This window comes from Argiope bruennichi, chromosome 2 (assembly GCF_947563725.1).
Source record: "Argiope bruennichi chromosome 2, qqArgBrue1.1, whole genome shotgun sequence".
Taxonomy (NCBI): Eukaryota; Metazoa; Arthropoda; class Arachnida; order Araneae; family Araneidae; genus Argiope; species Argiope bruennichi.
In genome coordinates, this window is record NC_079152.1 from 80,249,548 (window position 1) to 80,268,956 (window position 19,409).

Here is a 19,409-nt window from a genome sequence, read left to right on the forward strand (position 1 = left end):
TAGCCAAACAGGCCATTTCTGCAGGTACGCCCTTTCAATACCCAGCTCCTAAAAGCCATCTGAAAAGTATTCTAAATGAATTGAGCCTACAGCGATGGCAAGAAGAATGGGGCAATAGCTCAACTAGCAGAAACATCCATCAAATCATCTCGAAAGTGTCCTTTAACCCATCATCTTGGAATAAGCTTGACATTATCCTTGGAAGTGGTCATGGCCTTTTCCTTTCGCATTTCAAGAGATTCAATATTAAAGGATCGGATCAATGTGGCTGCGGCGAAGTAGGCGATCCTCTTCATTATGCCACTAGCTGCCCTCTCACCACATCTTTTCATCTCAAAAAACCCACCCACGACCTAGAAAATATTTGGTGAACCAACTTTATGAGAAACAAGATGTCCAAGGTTAAAATTAGAGATCTTGTGTGGTTCCTACAAGAGAACGAGGAATTGATTTCTCCAGACCCAAGCCCAGTATAAATTTTCGTTTCATTTCTCAACTAAGCTCTCTCCAGAATATATTAACTTCAATAGATTTCATCTACTCATACCCCCCCCCCCCACCGAACACCTCCTTCATCATTATAACATTGTATATAGTTACTTTTTATGTGTATTGATGATTTTGTATGTCTTTTTATGTGTATTTTTTTAATAAATACTCCCACGTATATCCTTTTAACCGACAGGGAATCATAGAGATTCCAAGTTCGGGGATATTCTGTGGCGAAAGAAAGAAAGTCAATTTTAGAAAAAAATGTAGTTCTTAAAATGAATTTTCACAATAATTTATGATAACGACCTCATGCAACTAATCATTAAAAAGTTTCGAAATTATGAAGAAAAAATTCAGAAAAGACAATATTAAATATTTATAGAAATCAATCCTTATTTATCAATTATTAATAAATTATAATGAAAATGAATATTTTCTGATTTCATTTTGAGTAAAAAAATCAGTAAATTCTGATATTTTCTCAATTATTAAATCGTATGAGTGTGACGGAAATAACTTTGATGAAAATAGGCCTTTGATAGATAGATTCCAAAATTTTATACTAATCCCCATTTTTAATTTATAAGCCTCATTCTAAATTCCATTCCACAAAAAATTTTTAGTGACACATCAATTACAATTATTTGTATCTAAAAATATTTTTAAATATTATTACTAACAATTTAATATCTGATATAATAATAAAATTTAAAAAGGTTAAAATTTATATGTATGTATTTTAAAGAATAGAATCACTAAAATATATAAAATATAGTACCTGGGTTGAGATAACATAGTTGATTTTCATTTTTTTTTTCAGAAGAAGAATATTTAAATTTTCTAGACCGAAATTTTGTTAATATGAAGCACACAGAAGTTTTTTTAAATTTATTTTTTAATCTGTGAAATATTCACTTAATCTGTATGAGGACAATGTGTTAGATGCTACAAAGTTTGTCTGTTGAATAATTAAAAAAACTGAAAATTAATTCACAGGAACTCAGAAAGTAAATTTTTTTGAAAGAATCTATAATATATCTAGTAGTTTCTGAAAGCAAAAAAAAATATCCTAAAAATTCTGTATTCGTCGATTCTATTTGATTTATCAATTAGAAGTGCAAAGTTACTTTTCCTTCAATTATGTTCGCGACTACTATTCCTTCAATCATGTGTGTCAAGTAAAAATATTCAAATTTTTTCGTAAATATATATCTAAATATCATTAAATTCGATATCTGTTATTAAAAGGGGGAAAAACTGAAAATGCCATATTAGGCTATAAAACAATAAGCGTTCATATTAATTTGCTCGAAACAATATTTATAAAATATTTTTTCAGATTTATAAGAAATCAATAAAAATTAGCCATAATTTGAAATTTCATTTTAACCAATACTATACAGCTACTTGCTGCATCCTTAGCTGCTCCTGCTTAAAACTTAAGAAATAATTAAAAACGATGATAAAAAGAGAAATTTCAAGATTAATTGCTATAGTTAGAATAACAATTTTATTATTAATAATAAAATATTTGAACAGATTATTAAAAATCCATTGAAAATAAGCCATATTTCTGAAATTCGATATAAACCAATAGCTTATAAGTATATTCACCATCCGTGTCTTAGAACTCTGAAAAAGAATAAAAAAGGATGATAAATATAATAATGTAAAGATTTATTGCCAGACTTAAAATACCAATTGAAAATGTATTGCCTTGTCTATATACATTTAATACAAATCTAAAAAATGTATAACAAACTGTATTGACATTGGTGTTGTATAGGTTAAACTTATATGGAATAAACTACAGCTGCATTTGTTTATAGAGTAATAATCTGCATCATCTTACAAAAAAATTCTGCTTTGCAGACTATATAAGTTGAATACAATCCTTCAGAAGCACACTTGATCTGACCAAGTTGTAGCTCTACAATGAAAGCAATATTCGCACTCTTTTTGATAGTCGCCATCATAGGAATGGGTAAGATTTATTCTTTTAAATGATATAAAAGTGTTTAAATTGTTTGATTAAATGCAAGAATTTTCTCATTCTTTATGCTTACGTTTTAAGATTTTAAATATATACTAGAAATTCAGGAGTGAAATCCAATAATTTCTTCTTAAATATTTGTATTTTCTAAAATGTTTATTACAATAAGTTGCGAGTGATGGATAAAATCAACCCATATTGTATTCATGTATTTTTATGATTTCTAGAAATTTATTCTTTCACAACTTTTTCATGACCTCCACGAAAATTTATTTTTATCAGATATTTATATTTATTTCGGATCACAGAGAAGTGATCGAAGTTTTGCTATCTATTTTACACCTTTTAAAATTCAATAATTTTAAATACTCATGAAGTACAGGATCTTTCCTCGGGATTAAAAACATCAATTAAAAATTGTTACCTCTATCAACGCCTGTATTTTTTATGTGGCCAAGAAAGGGACAAAGAAAGTTTGATTCGCAAGTAATATTATTACATCAAAGATTCTAATAAGAATTTGACAATTACATAACATTATCATTGTATATTATGAAATTGTATTATATTTAAATTCCACCACCAAAGAACCCCTCCGATCGGAGCAGGCCGTCCCCACTATTCATTCTGCGTTATGCCTCAGGTCACAGGAAACTTCAAAGAATTTGAGCCTTCATTTTAACATATTAATATCTTATTGCCCTGCATTTGTATTTGAACGTACGCTTGTTTGTTAACAGAACCTGAACAAATACGCTTAAAGTGTTATTTACTAAGTTTCTTATCAACTTGAGATAAGAGAAGTTAACTGCATTTGAAAGGCTCCCCAGGATATATGCAAAATAAGATACTTTTCGTAACATCATATGACTTATTCGTGGCAGTTTCGAATCTAGGCGCTTAAAAAGTTAAAAGTGTCTTGTTGCTTGCTCTTTAACTATTTATCTTAAGCCACAGTTAAAAACGTCATATTAGGAATAATATCCTTTTTAGAATCAATCAATGATTCTATTTTTATATTCTAGAAAACTTTAAGTTTTTCTGTTTTAAATCAGTCTTATTTAAAATCATGATGATGAATACACTTATTCCTCCATTCGCACATTTAAAAATTGAAATATCACAACTATTTTCTCAACAAATGAGCAAGAGCTATGGTATTACCACAAAAATTTCTTATGGAGTTTCTTTAATTTAAAGAATTATGTAAAGCCTTTTGTTTCCATATGAATGTTTGATGCGCCATCAAGATGTCCAGTGGTAATGGAAGGAAATTTATTAACCTTGTACAAAGGAACAACTATAAAATTAAGTTTCAAAGATTTTATAAAATGTCTTTTCTTTTCATGATTGGAATTGAAGGCGAAAGCCTCTATCAGCTAATTTATACGAGGAATAAAAATAACTATGTGTAAAACTTTTCAGTTTAATTATATGGACTAAAATATAGATTGTATATAATTAAAATTGCCTTTTAAGCAATCTCAAAAGTAACAGTGCAACTTTCTTTTAAAATTATCTCATTACGTAATCCATTTCATACTGATAATTTTGTAAGGGTTTAATTTTGCAGGAAACAAATGGTAACAATTTAAAGGACATTATCCACCATTATCAAATCTTTAATCGCAGTCTAAATTGTAATGCTCTAAACTCTCTTATTATATTAACATTTTCCTTTGGAAGCATAGCAAGGAATATTTTGGAGAGGACTTCGTAAATATTAACTGCCGTCAGAAGACGAGAACAGCACCTTATCCTGTAATTGCCCCTAAAAAGATATTCATACTAAGGAAGAACACTAAGTTTGAATTGGTTAAGTAAATTTCACCATTCCAAATTTAGTTTACAACCAGCGCTGTATATACGACAAAATTTCTTTTAATCTTGATTTTTTCTTGTCCAAAAATTATAATCTTAATCTTACCACCAACAGATCACATTCATATTTTATATTAAATCGAAATAACTAAGAGTTCGATATGGAAATAGCGTGAGTTTTTTTTTCTAAACAGAAAAATGTAACTTCCACTTAAAGGTGTCAGAAGTTGTCTGGGAATTCAGATGATTCGTTATATTTCGAAACCAGAAAAATATTTGTAATCGATAAATGTAATGCAAGGACTATTTCTGAATGCTGTAATCAAACAAAATATGTCGAGGATTATTTAGGGGAGGATTTCTTAGTTTTGAATAGTCATAAAAAGACGACAACGTCACTTCAACAGATTCCTCTCAAAATTTCCTTACTGCACAGGTGAGGAAGTTTTATACATGTATTCCAATTTAATATGAACCTGACTCTGATATAGGAATGATCTTTAATGGAATCGGTTTCGAATGTGGAACGTTCCTGTTAGGCTGGAATTTTCTTAATCCAAAATCTCTTTGGTCCCTTATATCTGAAAATACAATCACTATATATATAAATTCTTTATTTAAATTTATCACATAGCTGAAGGAATATTCAGATGGGTCATAGATTTCTCTTTTTTAGATATACATTGGAGAATGACCGATAGAATTCAGAAACAACAATATATTCAATGATTTAAGAATCCTCTGAAAATCATGGACATTTCAAAAACGATTTTTTTTTTCATCTTTGCTCTAGTTTCACAAATTACAAATGCAGATTTTGTAAACAACGTCTATTGTCCATGATTTATACCCGATTGGACGAATGGTAGCATACAGTTTCAAAAAGAATATGATTCGCTACTTCTGATGAAAAGAATTGACATCATTTTAAACACAGCAGAAGTTGTCAGTAGAATCCAGATAACTTGAAATATTTTGAAACCAGAAAAAAATTTCAAATGCCATGAACAAACACATAATGAAAATGTAGATGATGTCAAATATTGACTTGAAATAGTGTATGCAAATATCTACTGAGCACGGAAATAAAAAAAATAAAATAAATCAGAAATTAAGCTTTTTACATTGTTGCCAAGAAAACAAAAAAATATCTTTTTTTATAACTAAAGCGATAATTATGCTCTAAATATTTCAAACCTATTACCTTCCCTTGCAAGTATTGCAATAACATTTCAAAGAATCAACATTTGTAAAATAAAAGCTGATGCCAAAATTTTTCCTGTCATCTTCCCTTTCATTAGCATCATATCCATGAGGGGTGATTTTTATTCCATTTGCACTTTCTGTAATTAACAAAGTGATTTTTGAGACCCTAGAAGCATTGCAAATGCAGCATCATTGAATTTAAGAACGGAGATTTTCGTTGGCAGATTTATATATATAATTTTGTTTAATTTGCAAATATTTGTAGATATTCTAAAGCTCTATTGTTTCCAAGATTTAATATTGTATCCAACAAATTATCAAAAGAAGCTTTAGATTTCTCCCAAAATTTTATAAAGTTGCTTGTATTATATCTGGATTTTTTTTTTTTTTTTATTGAGTCTTGGATAAATAGATGAACATGGTAGAGTTTTTATTTTTATTTTTGTATCTAATATTTTTAATCAAAAGTTGTATTTTATTCTTGGTTATATAATATTTATTTAACATTCAATGATGAACAGAAATTCTGTAATTTCAAAATCTAAATAGATAATTTTGTAAATGATAACGAAATTCTCAGCAATTTTTGTCTAATAATGAAAACAAATCTCAAGCAGCCGTTTTTAATACATTTTGAAAAAAAGATTTTAATCCATCGAAATGAATACAAACAATGATTATTTTCTGGATGTGGATGCAATAATTTTTCATATTATATTTTAAATTATACATAATATAATTATTTTCTACTTAACTATTGATACGTTTACTCTTATTTATTTTTTAAGGATTATTTTTTTATATCTTTATATCACTTTAACTTATAATGAATTGTGACTTATTATGAAAGCATTAAATAAATTTATTATATCAAAATTAATGTTGTTCTGCCGAAACATCCACACTACATGAATTATTGTTTTAACAAAATAGGAAGGTTACAAATTAAATTTGTATCCTAAGAATCATCACCATAATACTCTTCTCCTGGCCCTCTTCTCAAGGGATTATTCCAACTCTTATTTTGGAGATTACATCCATGGAATGGATATAACTGAACCATACACATTACGAAATTCATCATTAATATGAAGCCCATGCCAATAATCCGCTGCCTTCTCATCTATATACACGTTATATTATATTCCCAATGAGGTTCATAAAAAATTATGGTAAACGGAAGAAATATGTAATGCTTAGACAGACAATCCATTATAGCCCTGCTCCAAGAAAAAAAATGAACAATACGGAATCAAAACAAATTTAAATAGTTTGAATTACATGCACCATTTAATGAAACAGATTGTTATATGCGTACCTAAATCCTTTAATAACTAGAAAATAATAGAGAACCTTATTAGAAAATCTTTACCTCTTATTCATTGTGTCCATGCTTCATTTTTGCAAAATTTTTGCTGCTCAAAATTATAAACTTAAGTCTAATATTTTAAAGGTGTTATAATCCGATACAAAATTTAGAGACAATTTCTAAAGTCCTTAAATATTCAATGGAATTTTATTGAGTTAGTAAAATATCTCATTCTCAAGATAAACAATGTCAACTATTTTGTTATAGAAAAAGAAAATAAACAGTTAATTCCTCAAATTAAATGTAAAATATCAGACAAAATTAAATAAATCGTAGGATTGACTAATTGATAGAAAAAGTAGCTAAATTTTCTGTTTGTAAAATTTAAAATTGTATTAACACCATTCTAATTTAATATCAGTACTTCTCAGGTACCAGTGGACATAACGGAGTTTAAACTATGCGTTCTTTTCAAATTTGAACCACATTTGAATGTTATTTCACGTAAGATAGGTATGACATACGTTTTTGGAGGTCTCAGCATTATTTTATTGATAATAACTTTACTGTTGATGAAACTTTTTTAATACTTTGGCGGATTCGTTACGGTTGTATCTTCACCTTTCTTGAAACTAAATGATAAAGGTGCAACTAAATTATTAAAAAGAGCAAAAATTTTCATGGGTTTTATAAAATTAAAGAATTTTTTTAAAAATATGTTTATATGTTGTTGTTTTTAAGATCAACTGTTCTCATAAGTATCTCTTTCTTTTGCAGCTATGGCTGGAGTTCACCGTAAGTTTGATACTATTTCTAACTTTTACTGATTTGTAAATGAAAGTTTCTCATATTTTCATTTCATTTAAACACAAATTGCACATATCATTACAATTTTGCCCTTAGGTTGTTATAAAGTTTAGAAAGCTAAAATTGAGAACTTTAAGATAATTTATAATATCAATAATGGTTTTTACTAAATATTTTCAGTTTGAAACATTTTGTCAACAGAAACCTTGTTTTCCTTTATGGAAATGCAAGAAAAAGTAAACTATTCTATCTTTAATAAATTTTAAAATACTACATCTTAAGGCAATTTTTATTTTTAAAATTGCGTTTTAAAAATCTTATCAAGACATTCTTTAAAATATAGTTTCATTTTTTAAAGCAATCACATAAAAGGCATTGTAGGAAATTAGATTTAAATCATGAAGCTTTATTTTTGATAATATTATAATTGCATCAGCTGATCAATTGAGTATTATTCATTTATATAACAAACATAACAACGTGTTTATTAGAACTTTTATTTAGAAAGCTACATTTCTTTACTATTTATTTTGCAGATTACAAAGTTAAAGGCGGTGGAGGTCATGGTAAGGCTTTTAAATATTTTTTTGATATATTTTTTTTAAATCTAAATTGTTAGTTATTATACTAAGTCTCTGAAAACAAAGTATAATTCTTATGTAAATATCTCAGAATAAATATATTCAATTTCTGTATGAAAATCAATTTGCATGCATATTTTCTGATTTTATTTTTCTTTAAAAGGTTAAAAATCAGAAAATTAAAGGCTTAAGGATTAACGTATTAATGAAAGGATTTACGTAGAAAATTTTACTATTAAATTCATCCCATTAAAAATGTATTTTTGAAATTTGATCTTAGTCCCTTAAGTAACAATTGTGAATGCTTATCACAGATATCCAGCTAATCACAGACATCCACTACACAAATTAAACGGAGCCTTTAAGCATATAAAAGCCTCTCTGTTTTAAATAGCTCTCATACAAACTATAATCAGACGTCTTTTAGCAATTTTCAACATTTAAAGTGACACAATACCAAAGCATGTAATACGAAATCATAAATATGAAAATCCGAGAACTATTGCAATGCAATTTATGTTATCGCAAAAGATAAGTAGTCAGTCTTTGAAATTTAATAAAATATTTCAAATTATATGCCGAAACATGAATGAAGTAATATTATGAAATTCGCATTCTTTTCTTTTTCTGTTTAGTATGTAAATTATTTGAATGATTTCTTGTTGATATGAAATAGAGCAAATTCAATGTTTAGGCGAAATATTTATTTAGATTTTTACACCGAAAACTATGGAACAAATGATTTCTAATTTTTCAACAAAAAATATTAGTTTATTATCATCTTTACTCTAATAATCATTGCTGAATATCCTTATTGAGGAAGTGACCGAATGAATGAAAAAAGAACTTTTGTTTTCATGTGTTTTAAAGTTTTTAATAAGAACATTTTTTAAATTTAAATCATATAAAATAATACAGTTTACAGCTGATATTTTAAAATTATTCCAATTAAAATTCATAAATAACAATTAATATTTCTTTAATTATTTAACAGCTCATGGTGAGTGCATTCATTATTCTATATAATTCTCCTTATTTCAAATGAATAATCGTATTTGAAATAATTTTAAATATTGAATATTTAAATTTTTTTTTTGTTCTCTACGTTTAAACTCCTTGTGTGCCAACAAGTATACCACAAGGCTTACAGATGTAAGTCAGTACGCAATCGACAGTAAAGTAAATTTCAAATATAAGGTCGTAGGTACAAATACAAAAATAGAAGAAAGAAAAATAGGGGAAAACAAGTAGATACTAAAACAAAAGCAAAATGAAACAAAATTGCTCACATAGTAACAGAAACATACAGTAAATAATATAAAAGAATATTTAAATTTGAAATAATTTTAAATATTGAATATTTAAATTTAAAATAATATGAACATCAACAATTAGAAATTCATTCATTCATGAATTAATAAGAGAAATTAGTTCATTATGAAATAGAATTATGATTAATACTTTATAATAATTTCGACTTTATATATTTTATAATAAATACTACATCAACAATTTTTTATATCTAATCAACTTATCTTAATTATATTTTTATCAAAATTGTATCCATTGTATTTAGAATTTCAGAACGAATTTAAATGGAAATGTAATCTCTTCAATACGAAAGTGTATAATTATTTTCAATTTCTTTATTCCAGACCAAGAGATAATTTAATTCCAAATATGGATACATGTTTTAACCACATAATAGTGATTAATTGACAAACAAGATCACCAGAGATATCATGTTAGCCTATTGACTATGCTTGCAAATGACATGCGGTTAATCTTAAAGTTCTTTAATAGCATGCAATTGATACACAAGTGCCAAAGAATATTTTTGAAAAAACTGACAATAAATTTACTTTTACTTCATTAAATTGTTATAATTAAAATATTCAAACGATAAAAAATAAAATCTTAATTTCAATATTAATTAAAAAAAGCAGACGATATTTCCAACCTATTATAAAATAATCAGACCAATCACCAATAAACAAGTGATTGATTCATAGTTCCTATCGTAAAACGTTATTGATTGCATTTTATTAAAAAAAAGAAGAATTACAAGTCATATTCTTTATCTTCAAACATACTTAAAATGCAGAGATAAACCTTTTGACCTTGTAGAGAAGCTTTTGCCACGTCTTTACACAAGTGAAAGAAGAAAACTTTGGTTTACTTCTTTCAAATCTTTTCAACATTATAAACCTTGTAGTGAGCCGAGATTTTTATATGATTACTTTAATATTATCTATTTTACAATAAATACTGCGTCGCGAGATAGGAATAAAAGCCAATAATACGATAGAATAAAACTATAGAACAAATGATTTCTAATTTTTCAAAAAAAATATTAATTTATTATCAGCATTACTCTAATAATGATTGTTGAATATTCTTATGGAGGAAGGGAACGAATCAATGAATAAAGAACTATTGTTTTCATGTATTTTAAAGTTTTAAATAAGAACATTTTTTAATTAAAATCATATAAAATGATACAGTTTACATCTCAGATATTTTAAAATTCTTCCAATTAAAATTCATAAATAACAATTGATATTTCTTTAATTATTTAGCTGCTCCTGGTGAGTGCACCCATTATTCTATATAATTATCCTTATTTCAAATGAATAATCGTATTTGAAATAATTTAAATATTAATATTTAAATTTAAAATAATATGAACATCAAAAATTAGAAATTCATTCATTTATGAATTGATAAGAGAAATTAGTTTATTATGAAATAGAATTATGATTAATACTTTATAATAATTTCGACTTTATATATTTTATAATAATTTCTGTGGCAACAATTTTAAATATTTTCTCAACTTATCATAGTTATAACTTTATCATATTTTTATCCATTGTATTGAGAATTTCAGAGAGAATTAAAAGGGAAATGTAATATCTTCAATACAGAAAATGTATAATTATTTTCAATTTCGTTATTCTAGAACAATACAAATATTACAAAACGAATTTTGTAACAATGAAGACTCAAAATCTAATGGAACAAATCTATGATAAATAAAATAATATAGGGTGTTCATTAATTATTGTCGGAGTTTCCGTACCTCATAACTTTCGAATAAAAAATATTAGGCAAAAACCGATTACATATTCGTAAATTACAATTCAAAGAATTTTATTAATGATATTAAAATGTAAAGCTTGCACAATTTGCACTTTGTAGGCATTCAGTTCAAGGCGGTTATGGAGAACGTTCCGTATCGTCGTATGTGCTCGGTCTTCCCGCTCACTTTCGGTGTAGAACGCTGTGTTAACCAGCGTCTGATAGAATTATCCGAATGAGGATCTTTCTTGTACGTGGTTCTGAAGCGACGTTGAGTAGTTATGACTGATTTAGTTTCGAAAAACCACAATACACACATTGCTTTTTCTTGCACGGTTGCCATTTTTATTTATGACGTCATAATTACCCAGACTGAAAATGCGCTAAGATCGCATTGTTGCCACGTAAAATTCTTTGAGTTGTAATTTACGAATACGTAATCGGTTTTTGTGTAATATTTTTTATTTGAAAGTTATGAGGTACGGAAACCCCGACAATAATTAATGAACACCCTATATATCTTTGATTTGAATATATTCTATATCCAATTGTATAAATTATTTAGTAATGAACTAATTCTTTTTGCTAATATTTAAATTTTAAAATTATATTTTATTGTAATCTTTAAGTTAACATTAAATAATAATGTTTTTGCTTATATAAATGTTATTCATGTGAGTTTTAAAGTTATCATTAATAATTAATCTCTCATCATTCCTTTTTTTTAATATTTTAGACTCTGCCCATCATGGAGGAAGTAAGAACTAATTATATTATCTTTTAAATTAAAGAAAATATTAATTTCCTTTTCTCGAATAAAAAATATGCTTAGAAAAATCATAATAATTAGTAATAATTTTTTATTTATATTTCTGGCTTTTAACTCTCATTTATATGCGAGTGAACAATACTTTAATAGAAATACTATTAATTTCTCCGAAAATTAATTTTAAATATTTTCGAAAAAATTATTGAAATTTAAGAAAAAATTGAAGTATAAATAAAGTGATGAATTTAGATATTCATTTTATAAAAAAATATTCATACAGCAGAAAAACAAATTCTCAAAATAATAAACAAGATTTATTAATATTTTGAAACCCAATGCTGAATTGCCATTTATTTTTTATTGGAAATGTAATTTACGATTTTTAATAAGATATTTATTGTTAATAAACAAATATGTTTTTCCATAAAGCATAGAAGAAATAACTTTTTACTACATAAAGTATTATCAGAATATGAAAATAAAAGATAAAATAGATTAAAAAAAGTTTCGTTATTTTGAGAGCACATAAACTTGGTACAGATATTTAATTTTACTCATTCTATTACAATTATTTACTGTAAATTTTGGAAATATATAAATTTTATTGACGGATGAGTTTTATGAATGTTGAGTATAATAATATGTAGTGTTAAGAAAGATACAACTGTATTGAAATGCAGCATAATATTTTTATCCAGTGAAAACTACAATTTATTTTTAAAATTAAAACTTAGTCAATAATTTCAAAAGGATGAATTTGCAATTTTTTTCAAACAAATATATTCAAGAATGAATTTTGACAGAGAGGTTTGCTAGTTTTGTCTTTAAAATGATTTCTTTCATTTAATCTCTTTATCCTTGCTCTGCAAAGAAGGAAAATTTTGAAATTCGAGCAACATGTTGAATGCTAAAAATAAGAAACAGTTTTAAAAGTCATTCAGTTTTATTTTTAAAAAGAATATAAAATAAAAATTTCAATCAGAAATGAGAGATAATGAAAGGTGATTTTTCAAAGAAGATAAATATAAGTAGAATATATTTTTACTATATTATGATAAAAATTCTGATTCCACAATTGAAAGCTGTGTTTTCCTAAAATAATTTTAAAATAATATCTACTGAAAACAGATTTACTCTTTCTTTCTTTCCTCTAAATGTTGTTCCTTTTCTAAATGATTAAATTAGATACAATTATGAAAATTACGCTTTAACAAAAAAATTCAGTCATGCTTTAATATATTAAATACATCTTTCGTAATTTACAAATCTATTCTTTTGCGTTTCTTTAGACTATAAATTGCTTTTTTTATTAATAGGTTAAAATTAATAATTTAAAATTTAACAACTAAGCGTGAAAGTTCTAAATAGGCATGGGAAAAATACGAATTAGGAAAAAGATAAATTGCTTAATTTTGTTCCATTAAATTCTGTAATTAAGAAAAAAACAAATTTTAAAGAAAAGAATCACATTTTTTTTTTTTTTTTTTTTTTTATAATTTGTGGATTGAAAAAAATTAATCGTTCTGACTAAAGGTATTTGCGGTATAAAATGCATGGAGTTATTTAATTATACGCAATTTCCAGTGAATTAATGTTAAGCAGAATTAGAAAGAGATATGCAAGTCCTTTTAATTTTTAAAAACAGAATTTCAAAAACTTTACCATGAAGACGAAAATATTGTTATATTTTGCGTCTAATATTCATTAAAAATTATATATTTCCTTTTTAAATCATTATATTTATGAAACTTTTAATTTATTTATCAAGAGTACAATAAAAAAAAGAGTTTACTTTATTTGAATTTTAAAAGAATTTTAATTATTTTATTTTTAAGTATATTTGATATCGCTTCAAGCACTATTAAAATTTTCTTTGGCTAAAAAGGAAATAAATTTTGATGAGAGGTCTGAAATTTAAATATCTTGAAATAAAAAATAATTATAAAAATATAATACAATAAATATTAAAAAAATGAAACATAATTTTACAAGTAATAGATGATTTTCCAAAAAAAAAAAAACTATTTCCGGCAGATGCTTATCAGTTAAAGATAATGAAATATTTTAAAGAAAAATTTAAAAAAAACATAAAAAGAAAATGGAAAAAGTAATAATTTAATAACTTTAAACAAATATTTTACCAAACATAGAAAAAAATGCAAGAATACATAGGGCTTAACGGAACTCAAACCTTAAAATTTTGAAAGGAAGAAACTACCGCATTTATTGATTTATTTATTAAAAACGGTACTTTGTTTTACATTCGTATTCCTTTAGATGGAATATTTTATTTATACCCAGATTTTCAGACCTCAAAAAGGAATATTGTTTCTTCATATTTTAAAGAATTTTTCTTCCTCTCTTCTAGGTATATTTGATGCTGTTGCAAGTGGCATTAATGGATTATTCGGCTAAACGAATGAATTATGTAAAAGGACTACTGAAAAATGTACGAATGTTATCCTAATTTGAAATAAAAATTATAGCTGCATTTTACAATTTTTGATTTTTTTTTAAATGGTTGTAGAAAATTTTAAATGTTTGGAAAAAAAGAATTATTATTTCCAATAACGTTTATAAAAAATGCATTACTTAAATGAATTTTTGCGTAAAAATCTTAATGATCGCCCACTTATCTTGTTACAAAAATTTCCTAATTGGATAGTTTTAAATGTATTGTACTTAAGCGGAAATAGATGAGCAATTTACGTTTGTTTAAAACATCAATATTAAATGAAAAAATACTTACAATGGAATCAACACATGTAGCAACTCACTTTTAAGACAGTAGGATGCTTTTTACCTCTGAATATATCAAAAACATATTTATACTTAATGTAATGTTCCATCGGAATCCATGAATACGGAATGTAAAACGTATTATGGGGTACAGGTGCTTGAAATTCACTGACCTTTGGATTATTGTGTCAATAAGTTTGGAAAATTTAGCCACATCCTAGGATAGTATTGAACTTATTAAACAAAAATCAGAAATAAAAAAAAGCATTATTCAATTGACAAATACTGTCTAAATACTTTTAGTTGCATTTCCACTATACTCAAACAATCCTTTAACCATTTGACTATTAATCCGTTCATCTTAATAAAACTAGGTTGCAGGATATAAAGAGAGGGCCACATTGATAACTAAAACCAAATAAGCTGAACTGATGAAATTTGGTTTGTAGTCTTCACATTAAAATTTTCTGATTTCTTCCACACACACAGACTGAGAAAAATTTCTGATTGCTAGTTTATATACTAGTAAAATTAAAAACCAACGAAAATTATGTAAAGTAGTATTGCTAGTCAATATACTTAGATGCGGGCATTTTACTTCGTTTTAATGAATGTACTATTAGAAATCTGACGCATATTATCCGCAAAATAATTTTAGATTTGTTTTTAATTTTGAACTCATAAAAGAGGTCGGAGCATTTTTAAGGATTTTTTCATTATACTACAAAACACAAAATTAGCCATTTTAAATTAATATTCTTAACATCAAATATGCCAGCCGTTTTCATAAAGAAGACATGCTTTTAATATTTCGTTTAAAAATGTTTTGTACTTACACTGAAGCTAAAATTTCAGAATCATGTAATGGCGAAAAATCTTTAGAGTGTTTCCTTTTTAAACTCTGTTGCTCTTTCATGTGACATAATTGTTTTTACTAACAAACATACAAGAAATTAGAAAAATTAAATGCATAAAACATTGAACCAAAAGATTAAGGATTTAAAATAGTATGGTGAAATATCAGTATGATATACATATATTAACATTTCAAGTTAAAAAATATTGTCTTGAAAATTTTATTGAATTTATTGAGATTACTACGGAAAGAAAGTTACATAAATTATTTAATTTAAATTTTAGCATGTTTTGATGCCGCGCGAATCAACTAGTCACTACTGGTGACGAGTCTTAAATGTTAATATATTTTAATATTAAGGACGAAGAATTATATATATTTCTAAATAAAAATTAGCAATAAAAATCAATACAAATAAGAACAATATCTATACAATTTTAACCACACTTTTGAAGACATATTTGATTCCCACTTCCTTTATAGAATAAGAATGATAAAAGTCCATATAATAATGTTTATTTTAAAGATCCCAGAGAAGATTGTTATTTACCTTATTTTTATTTTGTTATGATATTATGATATTAAATATGCTATGAACATTTCGTATTTTTACCGGTTGAATAATAATAACATTAAAAATTAATAAATAGTTTTTCCAAAAGGAAAAGCATTGAAAGATTATATAATTCTAAGAATTATATTATATTATCTAAGAATATCTTATCAAATAAAAATGTACATAATTTCCCAAAAACATTTTATAAATGTTATTTAAACATAGATTTCCGATTTACGTTATTGAAAGAAAAACAAAAACACTACATTATGGCATAAAATAATATGTTTTCATGATAAATTTTAAAATATTATTAATAAAATATTTTTAGAGATTTATAAATATTTAAATGAGTGAAAAATAAATGACAAATTTATATAAGTGAATAAATTGTTCATCATAAATCAATAAAATTAAATTTCATTTCGATATTAACAAATTAAACGATGCTAACTGCGCCAACCATGCTTAGTAAGAAGAAAATATTAAAACTAGCAGGTGAAAATAATAGTTGAAAGATGTATTGTCACAGTTAAGGTGTCAATTTAAAATGTGTTAAGCTGTCTAAATAAGTAAAGTGCATATCTTAAAAATGCATTGCTTACGACGGCACTTGTAATTCCAGACTACTTTCCTTGTAACCACTATGTAAACGCAAATTTTTGTCATCATTTTTGATTTCAATAATTCGCAGCTTTACGATGAAAGCAATATTCGCTTTGCTCGTGATCGTCGCCATTATTAAATTGGGTAAGAAACATTCTTGAAATTTCTTGATATAAATGTTCTTTTTTTTTTTTTACAACAAGAAATTTTGAAAAATAAAAATGTAAAATGGTAATTGTAAGTAAGAAAATAAACAACATAATTTTTAAGATTATAACAATTAAATCATTTATTTTGATTAAATTTTCAGATTTAAAAATTCATGGTTAAAGATCAGAAAAGATGAAAACTTCGAAATTTCTTATTAACTATATGAATTGATCTACAAGAGTTTTTGCGAATATTGAATAAAATCAATTCATAACTTTTTTAGGATATCCATATTCCATTTAAATACTTATATTTTCCATTTTTAAAAAATTATGATAGCATGTGTATCTCTCAGATTTTAATTAGATGTTGTTATTTTTTATTCACCTATAATACTTCATTTTATCTTTATATTTTGCAATATTAGAAATTTATTTTAAATAAAGTGCGAAATATTACATACAATTGAAAACATAAATTAATTTGTTTATAATTATTTCATTCCAATAAACATACTTCTTTTCTACGTCTACGTAAGTACTAAAGAAGTCATAAAGAACCATATATGTAGCGGTACTACAAAGTGCAACTAAAAACTGACATTTGCCACGAGGTTCAAATCAAATTGACAGTGCCGCTTTGTGGTTATTTTTGATCTCGGCAAGTATGCAAATCAACGACTCCTTCAGTCTATTTTTAAACCAGCGAAGCAAGAAAAAAAAAACACTGTCGCGACCGAAACGATTCTGACTTAATCTTTAAGTGAGTTTCACTAACCTTGCAATTGCACAAAGTCTTGTAAATATGTTGTAATTAAATTTTCTTTAACTTAAACCTTGTTTTCTTAGCTCTAGCATATTTTAAATTAGGCAGGCAAATTTGTAGGTTAGGTAATTGAAACCAGCACTAACCCACAAATACTGGGGAAACATGAAGAATATTACATTATACACGATATTATACATATATTGTACATATGCATTACATTATATATTATACATAAGGGAACAATTAAGTAAGTGGCATGTAAGTAAAAAGTATATATATAAAGTCAAGTGGTAATACTAGTTGTCTTCGACTTTTTCCGTCAACAGATTTTGATTAATCCGGAAGAGGGAATTTTTTAATAGCTGAAATCCAAACCTCGAAATGGTTATTGGAACCATTTTCATTAAGGCCGTAATACGGTATTCACATTATTTATTGCAAATATCACTTACAACGATATTGGACGAAATCGTCCTCATTGCATTTTTACAAGAAAATGTATTATTTCTGATAAAAAATAATTTCTGTGAAAGCAGCACAGACAGTAAAAATTGAATTAAAGTAATAATCTTGCGCTTTTATTTCGATGTTCATAATGTAACAAAGAAATTTGCTTATTATTATTTTGGATTTAGCCTTTTCAGTATAATTAGCAATTTCCTTTTTTATAATGTAAATCAGAATAAAAGTGAAATCGAAATGGCTGTCAATTAAACCTTTTTTATATTATTATTTGACTTTTTTTTCAAAAGAACCCCATTGTTGCATTTATCCAAAATTCAGAAACCGTTCCTGTGATTATAAATATAGTCCATGGCTTCTTCAATTTCTCATAATCGAAATTTTGTAATCCTTCCAAAGCCTACTTTTCTCTTTATAAATCGCATTTATTTCCAAACCTTATCGCAAATTGAAGTAACTTCTTGTTTGCATTTGCACATCTTCTTTTGCATACTTGATATTTTATCTCAATTGGAATATATTTGAATAAAAAAAGCATTAAAGCAAAACAATATATGTAATAGTTTGTAAATAAATTCAGACTAAATTTCCATCAAATATTTTTGCCATCAGTCAGGATTTTCTGAATAACAATTTTAAAATAAATAAAGCATTTATAATTTATTTTAACTCAATCTATCTTGTAATAATATTTACACTTTACTAACAAGAAGATATTAAAAAATATCTTAATTATTCAGATGATTCTTTCATTGTTTGAATTTTATGCTATGACGATAGGTAGAAATGGATACAATAGTGATAAAAAATTATGCCACAGAATTCTTCTTTTAAGAAGCAGTAATGTATCAGAATAAAAAAAAAATTACTTTGAAATTTAAAGATTTAAAGATGAATATCTATCATCTATTCATTTCCTTTTCATTCTAATAAAAAAGCTAACAATATATATATATATATATATATATATATATATATATATATATATGTATATATATATATATATATATATATATATATATATATATATATATATATATATATATATATATGTGTGTATATATATATATATATATATATATATATATATATATATATATATATATATATATATATATATATATATATATATATATATATATTACTTGATTAGCTTTTCAATTAGATTGAAAAGAAAATAAATAGTTGGCAGTTATTCATGTTCAAATTTTAT

General features: G+C 25.5%; 1 long non-coding RNA gene across 1 annotated transcript; it reads left to right on the top strand.

The window, feature by feature from the left end:
- Nucleotides 1–2,342: 2,342 nt before the first annotated feature.
- Nucleotides 2,343–14,558, top strand: LOC129962060 (uncharacterized). The gene is made up of 5 exons (XR_008783875.1): nucleotides 2,343–2,476; nucleotides 7,599–7,616; nucleotides 8,165–8,194; nucleotides 12,027–12,047; nucleotides 14,428–14,558. It is a non-coding gene; the product is annotated as an uncharacterized LOC129962060 (long non-coding RNA).
- Nucleotides 14,559–19,409: the final 4,851 nt, after the last annotated feature.